Here is a 15,311-nt window from a genome sequence, read left to right on the forward strand (position 1 = left end):
GGCTCGAAGGAAGCGGCCACCTGTCCCTGTGGCCCCTAGGTGCATGAGCGGCCAGGGAGGCTCTGCGCGCTGCCTTCGCATCTGCAGGCACCGGCCTGCCCAGCACACACCACGCTGGCCTCGGAGCCCCGGCCACACAGCCCAGGACCCAGCCGGCTCAGCTGGCACTCGCTGATGAGAGACTCCTGGCCCGAGCAGCTCACGCCCTCCAGCCAGACGTCGCCGGCCCCGTGGCTGAACTGAGCAACCCCTGGGGGCTGACAGCACCGCGCCGCAGCCCAGCTGCTTGCACACCACCCCCGCCTCCGTCAGGCCCCAGCCAGCATCACACACGGCACCCCAGGTGTCGTTAATCAGCACCTCCACTCGCCCAGAGCAGGGGCTTGGGCCACTCGTCAGCCACAGCCTCAGCTGGCCCCGATCTGAAACACAAAGCACAGGGCATGAGAGGCTGTTCCCAGCCGCCAGGTGCCCAGATACACAGCACTGCACGCGGATGGGGTGTGTGTGTCTGCACAGAGCAGAGAGGAGCCATTTCTATTTCATCCCACCTGTGTGCATGTGTGCGCGCACTCACTCACACACACACACTGCACTCCCCCATACACATGCTGCTACACAAGCAGACACACATTCATAGAGTCCAATGCACAACCACTATCTGGCCCTGTGCACACAAACACACATTGCCTCAAATGCACACAAACACACATACATACTGCACCCCCATACACATGCTGCTACACAAGCAGACACATACAGAGTCCCATGCACAACCCCCATACGTCCTTATGCACACACACACTGTCACGTGCACACATACTGCCATTAGGGTTGCCAACTGTCTAATTGCACAAACCCAAACACTCTTGCCCTGCCCCCTTCTCCAAGACCCTGCCCCCGCTCACTCCATCTTCCCTCCCTCTGTCGCTCACTCTCCCTCACCCTCAGTTTCATCTGGTTGGGGCAGGTGGTTGGAGTGCAGGAAGGGGATGGGAGCTGCGGCCAATGGGAGCTGCGGAGTCAGTGCTCAGGACGGGGTAGTGCGCAGAGACCGCCTGGCCGCCCCTTCACCTAGGAGCCAGAGGGATTTGCTGGTCGCTTCCGGGAGCCATGTGGAGCCAGGGCAGGTAGGCTGCCTGCCTTAGCCCTTCTGTGCCGCTGGACTTTTAGCACCTAAAATCTCCCGGATTGGTGTCAGTAGCTTCTGGGAGATCGAGGCCGATTCCGGGAGAATCCCGGGCAGTCTGGGACGGTTGGCAACCCTAAGTGCCACACATGTATGCAAATATTAATGGACTGTCCCGTGCACACCCCTTCACACACACACACACACACACACATACACACACACACACTGCCACAAACAGGTACAGAGACAATCACACACAAACCCCGAAACACACAGACACACATCCACACACCTGGGCTGACTCCCAGGGTTTAGCATCCTCTACAGAGCCCCACCCCACTTCTAGCAGCACAGACTCCTACCGCCCTGTTTGTTACCTGAGCACACAACACTGGCATCTTCTCCGGGGTTACAGCCATGCTCTCCCCAAGGCTTAGCCTTGTATTCGGTGAGGGCAGCTTCTGCCCCTGTGCACTGAACCTCATCCAGCCACACACGGTCAGATCCTTGTCCAAAGTGAGCCGCACGTGGTGCTGATAACGCCGTCCCACAGCCCAGCTGCCTTCACACGACTTCAGCCTCGGACAAGTCCCAGCTGCCATCGCACACGGTTCCCCACTGCTGGTTATGAAGCACCTCGACTCTCCCAGCGCAGCGACTTGGGCCGTTCACCAGTTGGAGCGGAGCCACTTCTGAGGTGCCTGAGCCTGCAAACAACCAAGGGAATAAACACTCAGGGAGGTTCCTGTGCATCTGATCTCTAGTGACACAGGGAACATAGCACCTTGAAACACAGGACTGGCTGGAGGGGCAGACTCTGGAAATTGAGAGAAAGGAAAATGCCGGCTGCTTTTTGTTTTGTACTGTGTTCAGGGAAACAGGACTTTGTAAATGAACCAGATTGCACCAAAGAAATACTTGACTTGTGTAATCAATTTCTCCTCTTAAAGAAACCCATCAAGGCCCCACTATGGCTAATGCAACAAACAGGAAACTCTCCTCATTTAGGAAGAGCAGAGTGGGCACACGGCAGTGGGGATTACACTCTGCATCAAAGACACCCTGACTTGCTTTACAGTTAGTGGGTACTCAACAGAGCTGGACATGTAAAGTGTAGGGAAAACTGTTCCTATGAAGACATGGTAAGAGGGGTCTGCTACACCCCGCAAATCAAAGACCAGGGTGAACAGCACTTTGAACATCTGCTGCAATGTGTAGAAAGACAATCTGAGTTGATCTGGGGGATCAGTCTATGGGAGACTGGTGCTGCCACGAGAAAAACATCCTTGGAGTTTCTAAGAATGATCAGTGATAATTTTCTAACACAACAAGTATTGCCCCTGACTCAGGCTGGGCCTGCAGGCAACTGACAGATAAAGGAGAATTTATCACAGAATTACAAATGGGAAGGTGCAGAGGAGCAAGTGCAAGTGTCTCAGTGGTACCAGATGACAGAACAAGGAGTAATGGTCTCAAGTTGCAGTGGGGGAGGTCCAGGTTGGATATTAGGAAAAACTTTTTCACTAGGAGGGTGGTGAAGCACTGGAATGGCTTACCTAGGGAGGTGGTTCTATGCCGCTTAGCCAGTCGGTCCCCATCACTGACATGCAGCCACCTCTGGGATGGAACAGGGCAGCTGAGAGACCAGGCAGAGAAACTCATGGGCTGTGTAGGAGAGGGAGTGAGGAAGAACCATGTCTCCAGTCACAGCTCTAGGGGATGTTACAGGTTCAGAAGTAATTAGCTGAGATGGAAATTATCCCAAGTGACGGGGGGAGGAGCCCCACACTTCATAAAGGGATACCAGGTTTCTACTGCCTCTGAGCGGCTGCAGGCTCCATTCGACCCCAAATCCCACAAATGGGATCTACGGTTATCCAGTGTCCCATTGTGCTGTAGTGGGGCAGGGGAATCAGAGCGATCAGCGACGGGGAGGGTCTCTCACTGAGGCGCACGTACTGCTCCCTGCAGCACAGACCCTAAGTGGGGTGCTGGGGCACTGGGATAGCACTGACTGCAAGGTGAGAGCACCCCCCACTGAGCCCCCATCCCGCTCCCTGCAGCACAGGCCTGTAGAACTGGGTGGGGGAAATGGGGTCAGTGCTGACACCGTGGGAAAAGCTACACTTACTGTAACCCCCAACCGGCTCCCTGCAGTACAGACCCTTAGCACCATGCTGGGGCACTGGGGTCAGCGCTGACTCAGATAGGAGAGCTGGGTCTGTGCTGAAAGCTTCCCAGCCCGATCCCTGCACCACCCTCAGTGACATGATGGAGGAGGGTTACCTGAGCACTCGACATCAGCATCTTCTTCATGGGTACAGTTACTGTCACCCCAAGGCTTAGTCCTGCACTGGGAGAGGGCAGCTTCTGTCCCTGTGCAGTTGACAGTATCCAGCCAGATATGGTCAGATCCTGGCCCAAAGTGAGCTCCGGCAGGGGCTGATAACGCCGTCCCACAGCCCAGCTGCCTGCACACCACTCCAGCATCCTGTAAGTCCCAGCTGTCATCACACACGGTTCCCCACTTCTTGTTATGAAACACCTCGACTCTCCCAGCGCAGCGACTCGAACCATTCACCAGCCGCAGCTGAGTCACTTCAGAGATGCCGGAGTCTGCAAACACCCAAGGGAATAAACACTCAGGGAGGTTCCTGGGCCTCTGATCTCTCGTGTCGCTGGGGAACGTAGCGCCTCCCGCCAACGTGTCTGACTGTCTCTGCACACAGCCACTGCCTGTCAAGGGCTCCCCACCACTGACCAGGCTAATCACTTGGGCAAGGTTGAAGTTTGTCCATTCCCCTCCCAGCCAGCTGTCACCTAGTTAGGCATACTGGACTTCAGTCTGACCTACTGCTCCCACTAGAGCACTTAATTAAAAAGATCACCTGCTGTACTGCTGGCAGGAACCTCCTGGGGAGCAGATTTACACCCTCAGTCCTGGCGCTGGTATTCGCTTCAGTGTGATACTGTGCAGTACCGTGGGGCAGATGCTGGCATAAGCATCTTGGTGATTGTGAGCTCAGCACAGTCACCCGTGTCATTAGTGGTTGCCTTAGCCTGACATCAGAATCGAATTTACATGTGTTGTCTCCATAGCTGCCTGAAAACATCACCTAGAGTCCAGGAACAAATCATCATGATGTGTAGAAATCGCTTCTTGGCTCCTTAGAGCTAAGATCAAAGTGTAGTGTCCGTTCTTATCAGTTTAATTTTTTTCTGATGGTTGACTGCAAACACCCATCCAGAAGATGGAATCTCCTGTAGCCATTTTTGAAAAAATTGATGCTGCTTTAAAGATATACTCCACTTCTCCTATTTTAGAAGAAAACTCTTTTTCAGCTTCAGCTATTCTGTCATCGGCTGCTGCTGTTCCTGCTTCCCAGAAAGCTCAGCAAAAACCTATTCTGAAGACCACCCTTGGTGCTTCACGGAAGACCCGGAGCACCTGCAAGAACCAAAACATTAGGAGCTGGCTGAAGAAACCCCCCGTGGATACCTCTGCAGGGAGACCTGGGTCCAGCAGGACAGCTCTTCAGGACTTCACATCCAGGAGCAAAAATATCTCAACAGCTCTTCAGGAGGGGGACCCCTGGAGAACCCTGCCCGCTTCCCAGGACCAGGATGCTGATCGCTGCCCCACTGCTCCAGAGAGGGATGCTCCGGAAGGAACCACCTCCTCAACCCCAGACCTCAAAACTACTTACCACCCGGCTGTCCGGAGGAGGGCTGCTCGAAGGGGACTGCACCTCAGAGTCCAAGATCTCGACGCCACATGCTGTCCTTCCGGGCAAAGAGACAATGTGGCCAGTGAGTCCAGTGCCCCCCCAAGAGTGACTTCACCTCCCCAAGCTTCTCTACCGGACCCAGAGGAATCACCTGGCGAGTCTGCAGGCACAACAGAGATCTGCCCCACGGAGAGTGAGGTAGGGGAAGAAGACCACATCTAACTCCAGTACCCGCTCCCTACAGGTCTCCTCCTCTGCCCCTTCTGTCTCCCCGTCCATGGAGTCCAGACCCTCGCGGCCCTGAGCAAACACATTCGTAAGACCTACAACAAACGGATTGCTTTCCGGTGTAGCTGCTGCGATCTCCCCTTCGAGACCCAAAAGAAATGTAAGTTTCATCAAGCCACGTGCAGGGGACCCCCCACGACCGTGAAAATGAATCCCACTGACATCCTCCGGGTTCCAACCCTGACCCCCACCGATGATCTGGCTTCAGCACCCCAGCCAGCATCCCCAGTGTCACAGCAGATAAGGGGGGACCAACCGCCAACTGAGGGAAGCGTAACCCCTGCCTCGAGGACTGACGATGCCACCAAAAGGACCAGTCCCATCTCCAGAATCCCCACGCTGGACCCTGCTGTGAGGGGGACGACCGCCACCTCTCAGGTCAACAACCTCACCAGACGCCTCAGCGACTTCATAAAAACTATCCGGCACAACACAGACGTGAGACACTGCAGCGCTCCCCCACAGGTAACCTCATGCTGCCCTGCCGTAGGAGCAATTAGCATCGTTCCCCAGGCTGCACGGCGAGATCCAGCCAACGGAGGAGCCTCCCATAGCCCCCAGATCCCACAGCCAGACCCCGCCCCCGGGAGACTCAACACCTCCTCCAAGGTTAGCCAAAGAGCCTCTGACTGCCAAAAACCCCATGCCCCACCGAGGACCCAGCAGCCGGATGCCGCCCGCAGAAGAACCAGAACCATCTCTAGCGCTTCCAAACACAACCATGCCCTGACAAAGCCCAGCACCGGTGCTTCCAGAACCCCACTCCGTCCCGGAAGATCCAGTGCTGCATCGAAGACACCGAGAGCTGCCCTCCCCACCACACCAGGACCCCCGCCTCAAGACCCACCTGAACACTGGTCCACAGTCCGAGGGATAACAAGGCCGCAAACCGTCCCCGCAGCACCTGAACCTGCAGAGACAACGCAGCAAGAGGAGCGACGGCCACGAGCGAGGGTTGCCATGCCGTGGCAATCCGCCTGGATGGAGGAGCTGGCAAAGGCTGAGGACTTTGAGAACTTCGACACCCTGATGGACAGACTGACTGCAGAACTGTCTGTGGAAATTACGGCCAGAAGGAGGGAACCCCAGGAAGTCGCACGGGCCACTCGCAGATTCCCTGCACCGAGCCGTAAGGAGAGGGGATGTCGGCCGGCGCTACGATCCAGCGGCTGCATCCCGTATTCAGAAACTATACAGGATGAACCGGACGAAAGCCATGAGGTAGATCCACGACGGGACCTCCTCCTACTGTGCCATCCAGCCCGAGAGGCTCTACTCCTACTTCAAGGATGTGTTTGATCACGAGGCCCAGACCAACTTGCGATGCCCAGAGTGCCTTTCCCCGCTACCCCGGATCGACCTCACGAAGGACTTGGAGCAAGATTTTTCTCCGCAGGAGGTGCAGGCGAGGCTATCGAGGACCAAAAACACCACCCCTGGAAAAGATGGCATCCGCTACACCCTGCTGAAGAAGCGAGACCCCGGCTGCTTGGTGCTCGCTGCCATCTTCAACAAATGCAAGCAGTTCCATCGCGTTCCCCGCTCCTGGAAAAAGTCCATGACCGTGCTCATCCACAAAAAAGGCGACCGAGATGACCCCGGCAACTGGAGGCCCATCTCCCTCTGCTCCACCATGTACAAGCTGTATGCCAGCTGCCTCGCGGCAAGGATCACAGACTGGTCAGTGTGCGGGGGCGCCGTCAGCTCAGTGCAGAAGGGTTTCATGTCCTGCGAGGGATGCTACGAGCACAACTTCCTCCTTCAGACGGCCATCCAGGAGGCCAGGACGTCCAAGAGGCAGTGCGCAGTAGCATGGCTTGACCTGACCAACGCCTTTGGGTCCATACCCCACCATCACATCTTTGCCACCCTGGGAGAGTTCGGGATGCCAGAAACCTTCATCCAGATCCTCCGGGACCTCTACAAGGACTGCACCACCACCATCCGCGCCACGGACGGAGAGACAGATGCCATCCCCATCCGCCGCGGTGTGAAACAAGGATGCCCCCTTAGCCCCATCATCTTCAACCTGGCCATGGAACCGCTCATCCGAGCCATCTCCAGCGGCCCGACTGGCTTCGACCTGCATGGCAAGAAACTCAGCATTCTGGCCTACACGGACGATCTGGGCCTGACCGCGGATGATCCAGAGAACCTCCAAGGTATGCTAGATGCCACCAGCCGAGCTACTGACTGGATGGGGCTCCGCTTCAATGCGAAGAAGTGTGCAACTCTGCACATTGACGGCAGCAAAAGGGACTCGGTGCAGACAACGGGGTTCCAGATCCAGGGTGAGCCCATCATCCCCCTGGCAGAGGGGCAGGCATACCAGCACCTGGGCACGCCAACAGGGTTCCGTGTCCGGCAGACCCCCGAGGACACCATCCAGGAGATCTTGCAGGATGCCGCCAAGATTGATGCCTCCCTGTTGGCACCGTGGCAGAAGATAAACGCCCTGAACCCCTTCCTGATCCCACTCATCTCGTTCACCCTAAGGAGATGCGCCGTGGCGAATGTGCCCCTCAACAAGGCAGACAAGATCATCCGGAGGTTGGTGAAGAAGTGGCTGTTCCTTCCCCAGAAAGCCAGCAATGAGCTGGTCTACATTGCCCACAGGCACGGCGGTTCCAACCTCCCCTGCATGGGTGACCTGTGTGACATCGCGGTGATCACCCACGCCTTCCACCTGTTGACATGTCCTGACGCGACGGTGAGGAACATTGTGGCGAACGCCCTGCGTGAAGCGGATCGGCAGAGCCCCCTCGAACCAAGACATCGCCACCTTCCTGAGCGGCTCCCTGGATGTGGAATTCGGACGGGATGGGCGCGACATCGCTTCACTGTGGTACTGCACTCGCAATGCCACGCGTCGCCTGGGGAAGCACATCGGCTGCCGCTGGGAGTGGTGCGAGGAGCACCAGGAGCTGGGAGTCCGGGTGCCGCAGATCAGGTCAGACGACAACACCATCGTCACCCCGACGGCCAGGGGCTTGCTGGAGAGGACTCTGAAGGCCGCTGTTCGTGGAAACCCTGAAGCATAAACCGGACCAGGGTAAAGCCTTTGAGTTGACCAGCAAGTGGGACTCTAGCAACCACTTCCTCGACGGGAGCGGCTTCACCCGTTTCTCCGACTGGCGGTTCATCCACCGTGCCCGGCTCAACTACGTCCCGCTCAACGGAGCCAAGACAAGCGTTGCAGGAATTGCGGCTACCTCAAAGAGACCCTTCCTCACGTCCTGTGCAGCTACAAACCCCACTCCAGAGCCTGGCAGCTGCGCCACAATGCCATCCAGAACCGCCTGGTGAAAGCCATCGTGCCACACCTAGGGGAGATCTCCATGAACTGCACCATCGCCGGTACTGACAGCCAGCTACGACCTGACGTGGCTGTGACCGACGAGGCCCAGAAAAAGATGATTCTCGTTGACGTCATGGTCTCCTTTGAGAACAGGACCCCAGCATTTCGCGAAGCCCGAGCTCGTAAGCTGGAAAAGTACGCCCCCCTGGCTGACACCCTGAGAGCGAAGGGCTATGAGGTGCAGATGGATGCACTGATTGTCGGAGCCCTGGGCGCCTGGAACCCCTGCAACGAGTGTGTGCTGCGGACCTGCGCGATCGGTCGACGCTACGCACGTATCATGCGGCGCCTCATGGTCTCAGATTCCATCGGATGGTCCAAGGACATCTATATCGAGCACATCACTGGCCACCGACAGTATCAGGAGGCGTGACCCAGAGTGACATCGTTCTCCAACTAGGAGAAAGGGACCAAGTGACCTTCTCCGTTGGATCATATGAACTGGAACCATAAACTCCCTGAACATTAAATCTCACCAAATGAGGGTCAATCCATTCTCATCATCATATCCACTCATTATTATCAACACCCGAACATAGCCACTTTAGGAACTTCATACCCTCATATCTCAATGTCTGTACTTTGACTCATCAACCTTTTACCCCCAATCGGGGATATTGCAGATTATGTATTCCTCATGCCACTTTATCTTAAACCAAACTTTGCACCCTCGATAATCTGTATGTTATTCCCTGATAACCAGAAACTTCTATGCTCAAACTCTGTTCACTATTCTTTTTTTAACATCATCTTAATCAAATTTTTAAGAATAGTAAATATGGTAGGCGACCAGCTTGGCTTAACAGTGAAATCCTTGCTGATCTTAAACCCCAAAAGAAGCTTACAAGAAGTGGAAGATTGGACAAATAACCAGGGAGGAGTACAAAAATATTGCTCTGGCATGCACGGGTGTAATCAGGAAGGCCAAATCATACGTGGAGTTGCAGCTAACAAGGGATGTTAAGAGTAACAAGAAGGGTTTCTTCAGGTATGTTAGCAACAAGAAGAAAGTCAAGGAAAGTGTGGGCCCCTTACTGAATGAGGGAGGCAACCTAGTGACAGAGGATGTGGAAAAAGCTAATGTACTCAATGCTTTCTTTGCCTCTGTCTTCACGAACAAGGTCAGCTCCCAGACTGCTGCACTGGGCAGCACAGTATGGGGAGAAGGTGACCAGCCCTGTGTGGAGAAAGAAGTGGTTCGGGACTATTAAGAAAGGCTGGATGAGCACAAGTCCATGGGGCTGAATGCGCTGCATCCGAGGGTGCTAAAGGAGTTGGCAGATGTGATTGCAGAGCCATTCGCCATCATCTTTGAAAACTCATGGGGATCCAGGGAGGTCCCAGATGACTGGAAAAAGGCTAATGTAGTGCCCATCTTTAAAAAAGGGAAGAAGGAGGATCTGGGGAACTACAGGCCAGTCAGCCTCACCTTAGTCCCTGGAAAAATCATGGAGCAGGTCCTCAAGGAATTGATTCAGAAGCAGATCGAGAGACGTGATCATTCCCCTCTATTCGACATTGGTGAGGCCTCATCTGGAGTAATGTGTCCGGTTTTGGGCCCCACACTACAAGAAGGATGTGGAAAAATTGGAAAGAGTCCAGGGGAGAGCAACAAAAATGATTTGTTGGCTGGAACACATGATTTATGAGGAGCGGTTGAGGGAACTGGGATTATTTAGTCTGCAGAAGAGAAGAATGAGGGAGGATTTGATAGATGCTTTCAACTACCTGAAAGGGGGTTCCAAAGAGGGTGGATCTAGACGGGTCTCATTGGTACCAGATGACAGAACAAGGAGTAATGGTCTCAAGTTGGAGTGGGGGAGGTTTGGTTGGATATTAGGAAAAACTTTTTCACTAGGAGGGTGGTGAAGCACTGGAATGGGTTACCTAGGGAGGTGGTTTTTAGGGCCAGGCTTGACAAAGCCCTGGCTGGAATGATTTAGTTGGGGATTGGGCCTCCTTTGAGCAGGGGGTTGGACTAGATGACCTCCTGAGGTCCCTTCCAACCCTGATATTCTATGATTCTATGCTGCTTAGCCAGTCGGTCCCCACCACTGACATGCAGCCACCTCTGGGATGGAACAGGGCAGCTGAGAGACCAGGCACAGAAACTCATGGGCTGTATAGGAGTGGGAGTGAGGAAAAACCATGTCTCCAGTCACAGCTCTAGGGGGATGTTACAGGTTCAGGAGTAATTAGCTGAGATGGAAATTACCCTGAGTGACGGGGGGAGGAGCCCCACACTTCATAAAGGGATCCCAGGTTTCTACTGCCTCTGAGCGGCTGCAGGCTCCAATCGATCCCAAATCCCACAAATGGGATCTACGGTTACCCAGCGTCCCATTGTGCTGTAGCGGGGCAGGGGGATCAGAGCGATCAGCGATGGGGAGGGTCTCTCACTGAGGCGCACGTACTGCTCCCTGCAGCACAGGCCGTAACTGCTGTGCTGGGGCACTGGGGCCAGCACTGCCCACAAAAGACGGTTACTCACCGTTGTAACTGTTGTTCTTCGAGATGTGTTGCTCATATCCATTCCATTAGGTGTGTGCGCGCCGCGTGCACGATCGTCGGAAGATTTTCTACCCTAGCAACACCGGCGGGTCGGCCGTGGAGCCCCCTAGAGTGGCGCCTTCATGGCGCTGAATATATACCCCAGCCGACCCGGCGCCCCCTCAGTTCCTTCTTGCCGGCTACTCCGACAGTGGGGACGGGGGGCGGGTTTGGAATGGATATGAGCAACACATCTCGAAGAACAACAGTTACAACGGTGAGTAACCGTCTTTTCTTCTTCGAGTGCTTGCTCATATCCATTCCATTAGGTGACTCCCAAGCCCAACTTAGGTGGTGGGGTCGGAGTGAGACATTGCTGTGTGCAAAACCGCTGATCCGAAAGCAGCATCGTCTCTGGACTGCTGCACTAGTGCATAGTGAGCTGTAAATGTGTGGACTGATGACCAAACCGCTGCTCTACAAATGTCCTGGATCGGAACTTGTGCCAGGAAAGCCGTCGAGGAAGCCTGGGCCCTCGTGGAGTGAGCGGTGAGGTGCGGTGCTGAGACACCTGCCAGGTCATAGCAAGTCCGGATGCAAGACGTAATCCAGGAGGATAGGCGTTGTGAGGAGACCAGTGAGCCTTTCATTCGGTCGGCCACTGCAACGAAGAGTTGCGTCGTCTTTCTAAAGTGCTTTGTGCGGTCAATATAGAAGGCCAGGGCCCTGCGTACGTCCAGGGAATGCAAACGTTGATCCTGGCGAGTGGCATGTGGTTTAGGATGAAAAACCGGGAGAAATATATCCTGGTTGATATGAAAAGGAGAAACCACCTTAGGGAGAAAGGCAGGATGTGGACGAAGCTGCACTTTATCCTTATGAAAAACTGTGTAAGGGGGCTCAGATGTAAGCGCCCTGAGTTCAGAAACGCGCCTTGCTGAGGTGATGGCTACGAGGAAGGCTGTCTTCCAGGACAGGTACAGAAGTGAACAGGTGGCCAGTGGCTCGAATGGAGGACCTGTGAGCTTGGAGAGAACCAGGTTGAGGTCCCACGTCGGAACGGGCTGACGTTGCTGTGGGTACATCCGGTCTAAGCCCTTGAGGAATCTAACGACCATCGGGTTAGAGAATACCGAAGACGCGAGTTCCCCTGGGTGAAAAGCCGATATAGCGGCCAGGTGAACTCTAATTGAAGATATCGCCAACCCTTGCTGTTTTAGGGAGAGGAGATATTCCAATATGAGAGGAATAGGTGCCTGTAACGGGGACGTGGCTCGTTGTTCGCACCAACAGGAGAACCGCTTCCACTTGGCCAAGTATGTGGTCCGTGTTGAGGGCTTCCTACTGCTCAGCAGAATCTGTTGCCTGGGTGAACCACGGAGCAGCCACGCCGTGAGGTGGAGTGATTGCAGGTCGGGGTGACGCAGGCGGCCGTGGTCCTGAGAGATGAGATCCGGGCATAATGGAAGCGGGATCGGTGTCTGAACCGAGAGCTCCAACAACGTGGTGTACCAATGTTGTCTCGGCCACGCTGGGGCGATCAGAATCACCTGTGCCTGGTCTCTGCGCAATTTGAGCAGTACCTTGTGGACCAGAGGAAACGGAGGGAAGGCATAAAACAGGTGGTCTTTCCAGGGAAGGAGAAACGCATCCGAGAGGGAGCCCGGAGCTCGACCTTGCAGGGAGCAGAACACGTGGCACTTCCTGTTGTCTCGAGATGCAAACAGGTCTATCTGGGGAAACCCCCACTTCTGGAAAACGGAATGTATGATGTCCGGACGGATAGACCACTCGTGCGTCTGAAAGGACCTGCTGAGTCGGTCCGCTAAAGTGTTCTGGACTCCAGGGAGGAACGATGCCGTGAGATGGATTGAGTGGGCGATGCAGAAGTCCCACAGGCGAATGGCCTCTTGGCATAGAATTGACGAACGTGCTCCTCCTTGCTTGTTGATGTAAAACATGGCCGTGGTGTTGTCGATGAGAACTAACACACAGCGGCCACGTAGGAGGTTGAGAAATGCCTGGCACGCCAGGCGCACCGCCATCAGCTCCCGAACATTGATGTGCAGAGCTATCTGGGGTGCAGTCCACAGGCCCTGGGTATGGTGTTCGTTGAGATGGGCACCCCAACCCAGAGACGAAGCGTCTGTGACCAGGTGCAGAGAGGGTTGTGGGGCGTGAAATGGCATCCCCTCGCAAACCACCTTGTGATCTAGCCACCAGGTGAGGGAGGTCAGGACCGAGTTCGGGACCGTGACCACCATGTTCAGGCTGTCCCGATGTGGGCGGTATATTGATGACACCCAGGTCTGGAGTGGGCGAAGCCGAAGTCTGGCATGCCTGGTTACGTACGTGCAGGAAGCCATGTGACCCAGCAGGGTAAGGCACGACCTCACCGTGGTAGTTGGGAAGGCCTTGAGCCCTTGAATGAGGCTCGTGATGGTGCAAAAGCGGTTGTCTGGCAGGATGGCTTGTGCACGCCTGGAGTCTAGAACTGCGCCGATGAATTCTATTCTCTGGGTAGGTTCTAGAGTGGATTTGTTCTTGTTGAGTAGGATGCCCAACTCGTTGAATGTGTGCACTATTATGTGGACATGAGCTCGAACTTGCTCTTTGGTGCGACCGCGTACCAGCCAGTCGTCTAGGTACGGGAACACCTGTATCCCTTGCCGACGAAGGTACGCTGCCACGACAGCCATACATTTCGTGAACACCCTTGGGGCTGAGGATAGGCTGAAGGGAAGGACTGCAAATTGGTAGTGCACCTTGTTTACCACGAATCGCAGGAAGCGTCTGTGAGGCAGGTAAATTGCGATGTGAAAGTATGCGTCTTTCATGTCGAGGGCGGCGAACCAGTCTCCAGGATCGAGGGAAGGGATAAAGGCCCCCAGAGAGACCATGCGGAACTTCAACTTTACTACGAATTTGTTGAGTCCACGCAAGTCCAAGATGGGTCGCAGACCTCCTTTGGACTTGGGAATGAGGAAGTAACGGGAATAGAATCCCCTGCCCCTTAACTCCACTGGAACCTCCTCTATGGCCCCCATAGCAAGGAGCGTGGAAACTTCCTGTATAAGAAGTTGCTCATGAGAAGGGTCCCTGAAGAGGGACGGGGAAGGGGGGGAGGAGGGGGGGATTGAAGAAAACTGGATAGCATATCCCCTGTCCACCGTGCGAAGGACCCAATGGTCCGAGGTTATAAGGGACCAGGCACGGTGGAAATGGGAAAGGCGATCCCGAAAGGAGGGGGCTGGATCCTGGGGGATGACTGGGGCGCCGTCCTCGACCGCACCTTCAAAAGTTCTGCCTGGGGCCTGAAGGTGGTCTAGGTGGCCCCTGGTTCTGACCGGGTTGAGGGCCGGTCCACCTTCTTCTACCACCTCGCCCTCGCCTCCGGGCCGAGTCCTGTCTCTGACGAGGCGGGGGGGGGGGGGGGGGTAGAAGCGCTGAGGCTGTGGTCTGAATGGCCTGCGCTGAGGGCCCACAACATGCATCCCCAGGGAACGCATGATCGTCCTGGAGTCCTTGAGGCTCTGCAGGCGAGAGTCCGTCTTTTCTGAAAACAACCCTTGTCCTTCGAAGGGTAGATCCTGCAGGGTTTGCTGCAGTTCCTGAGGCAGACCCGAAACCTGGAGCCAGGAGATCCTCCGCATAGCGATACCTGAGGCCAGGGTTCTCGCAGCAGAGTCCGCTATGTCTAAGGAGGCCTGTAAGGAGGTCCGAGCCACCTTCTTACCCTCCTCTACCAGGGCTCCAAACTCCTCCCTGGACTCTTGGGGAACCAACTCCTTGAACTTCCCCATAGAGTTCCAGGAGTTAAAGCTATAGCGGCTCAAGAGCGCCTGCTGGTTAGCCGCTCTAAGTTGCAGCCCTCCGGCTGAGTAAACTTTACGGCCGAACAAATCGAGGCGCTTAGCCTCCTTCGATTTGGGCGCTGCGGCCTGCTGACCGTGACGCTCCCTTGCGTTCACTGATGCCACCACCAGTGAACACGGCTGGAGGTGGGTATACAAGTACCCGTAGTCTTTAGACGGGACAAAGTATTTCCTTTCCACCCCTCTCGCTGTGGGTGGGATAGAGGCAGGAGTCTGCCATATCGTAGATGCATTGGCTTGTATCGTGCGGATCAGGGGTAACGCCACCCTCGATGGGGCATCCGCTCCGAGGATATTCACGATGGGGTCGTGCACCTCCACTATCTCCTCCGCCTGCAGGTCCATATTACGGGCCATCCTACGCAGAAGATCCTGGTGAGCCCGAAGATCTATTGGAGGTGGACCTGTGCACGATGTGCCCGCCACTGCCTCATCCGGAG

General features: G+C 55.4%; 1 protein-coding gene and 1 non-coding gene across 2 annotated transcripts in view; one reads left to right on the plus strand and one right to left on the minus strand.

Moving 5' to 3' along the window:
- Positions 1-15,311, minus strand: part of LOC101934392 (deleted in malignant brain tumors 1 protein-like) — a 278,680-nt gene that overhangs the window by 184,632 nt on the left and 78,737 nt on the right.
- LOC135976436 (U2 spliceosomal RNA) lies at positions 4,285-4,468 on the plus strand. Its single transcript, XR_010593545.1, has one exon. It is a non-coding gene; the product is annotated as a U2 spliceosomal RNA (small nuclear RNA).

The sequence above is a fragment of the Chrysemys picta genome, chromosome 17 (assembly GCF_011386835.1).
Source record: "Chrysemys picta bellii isolate R12L10 chromosome 17, ASM1138683v2, whole genome shotgun sequence".
Lineage (NCBI taxonomy): Eukaryota > Metazoa > Chordata > Testudines > Emydidae > Chrysemys > Chrysemys picta.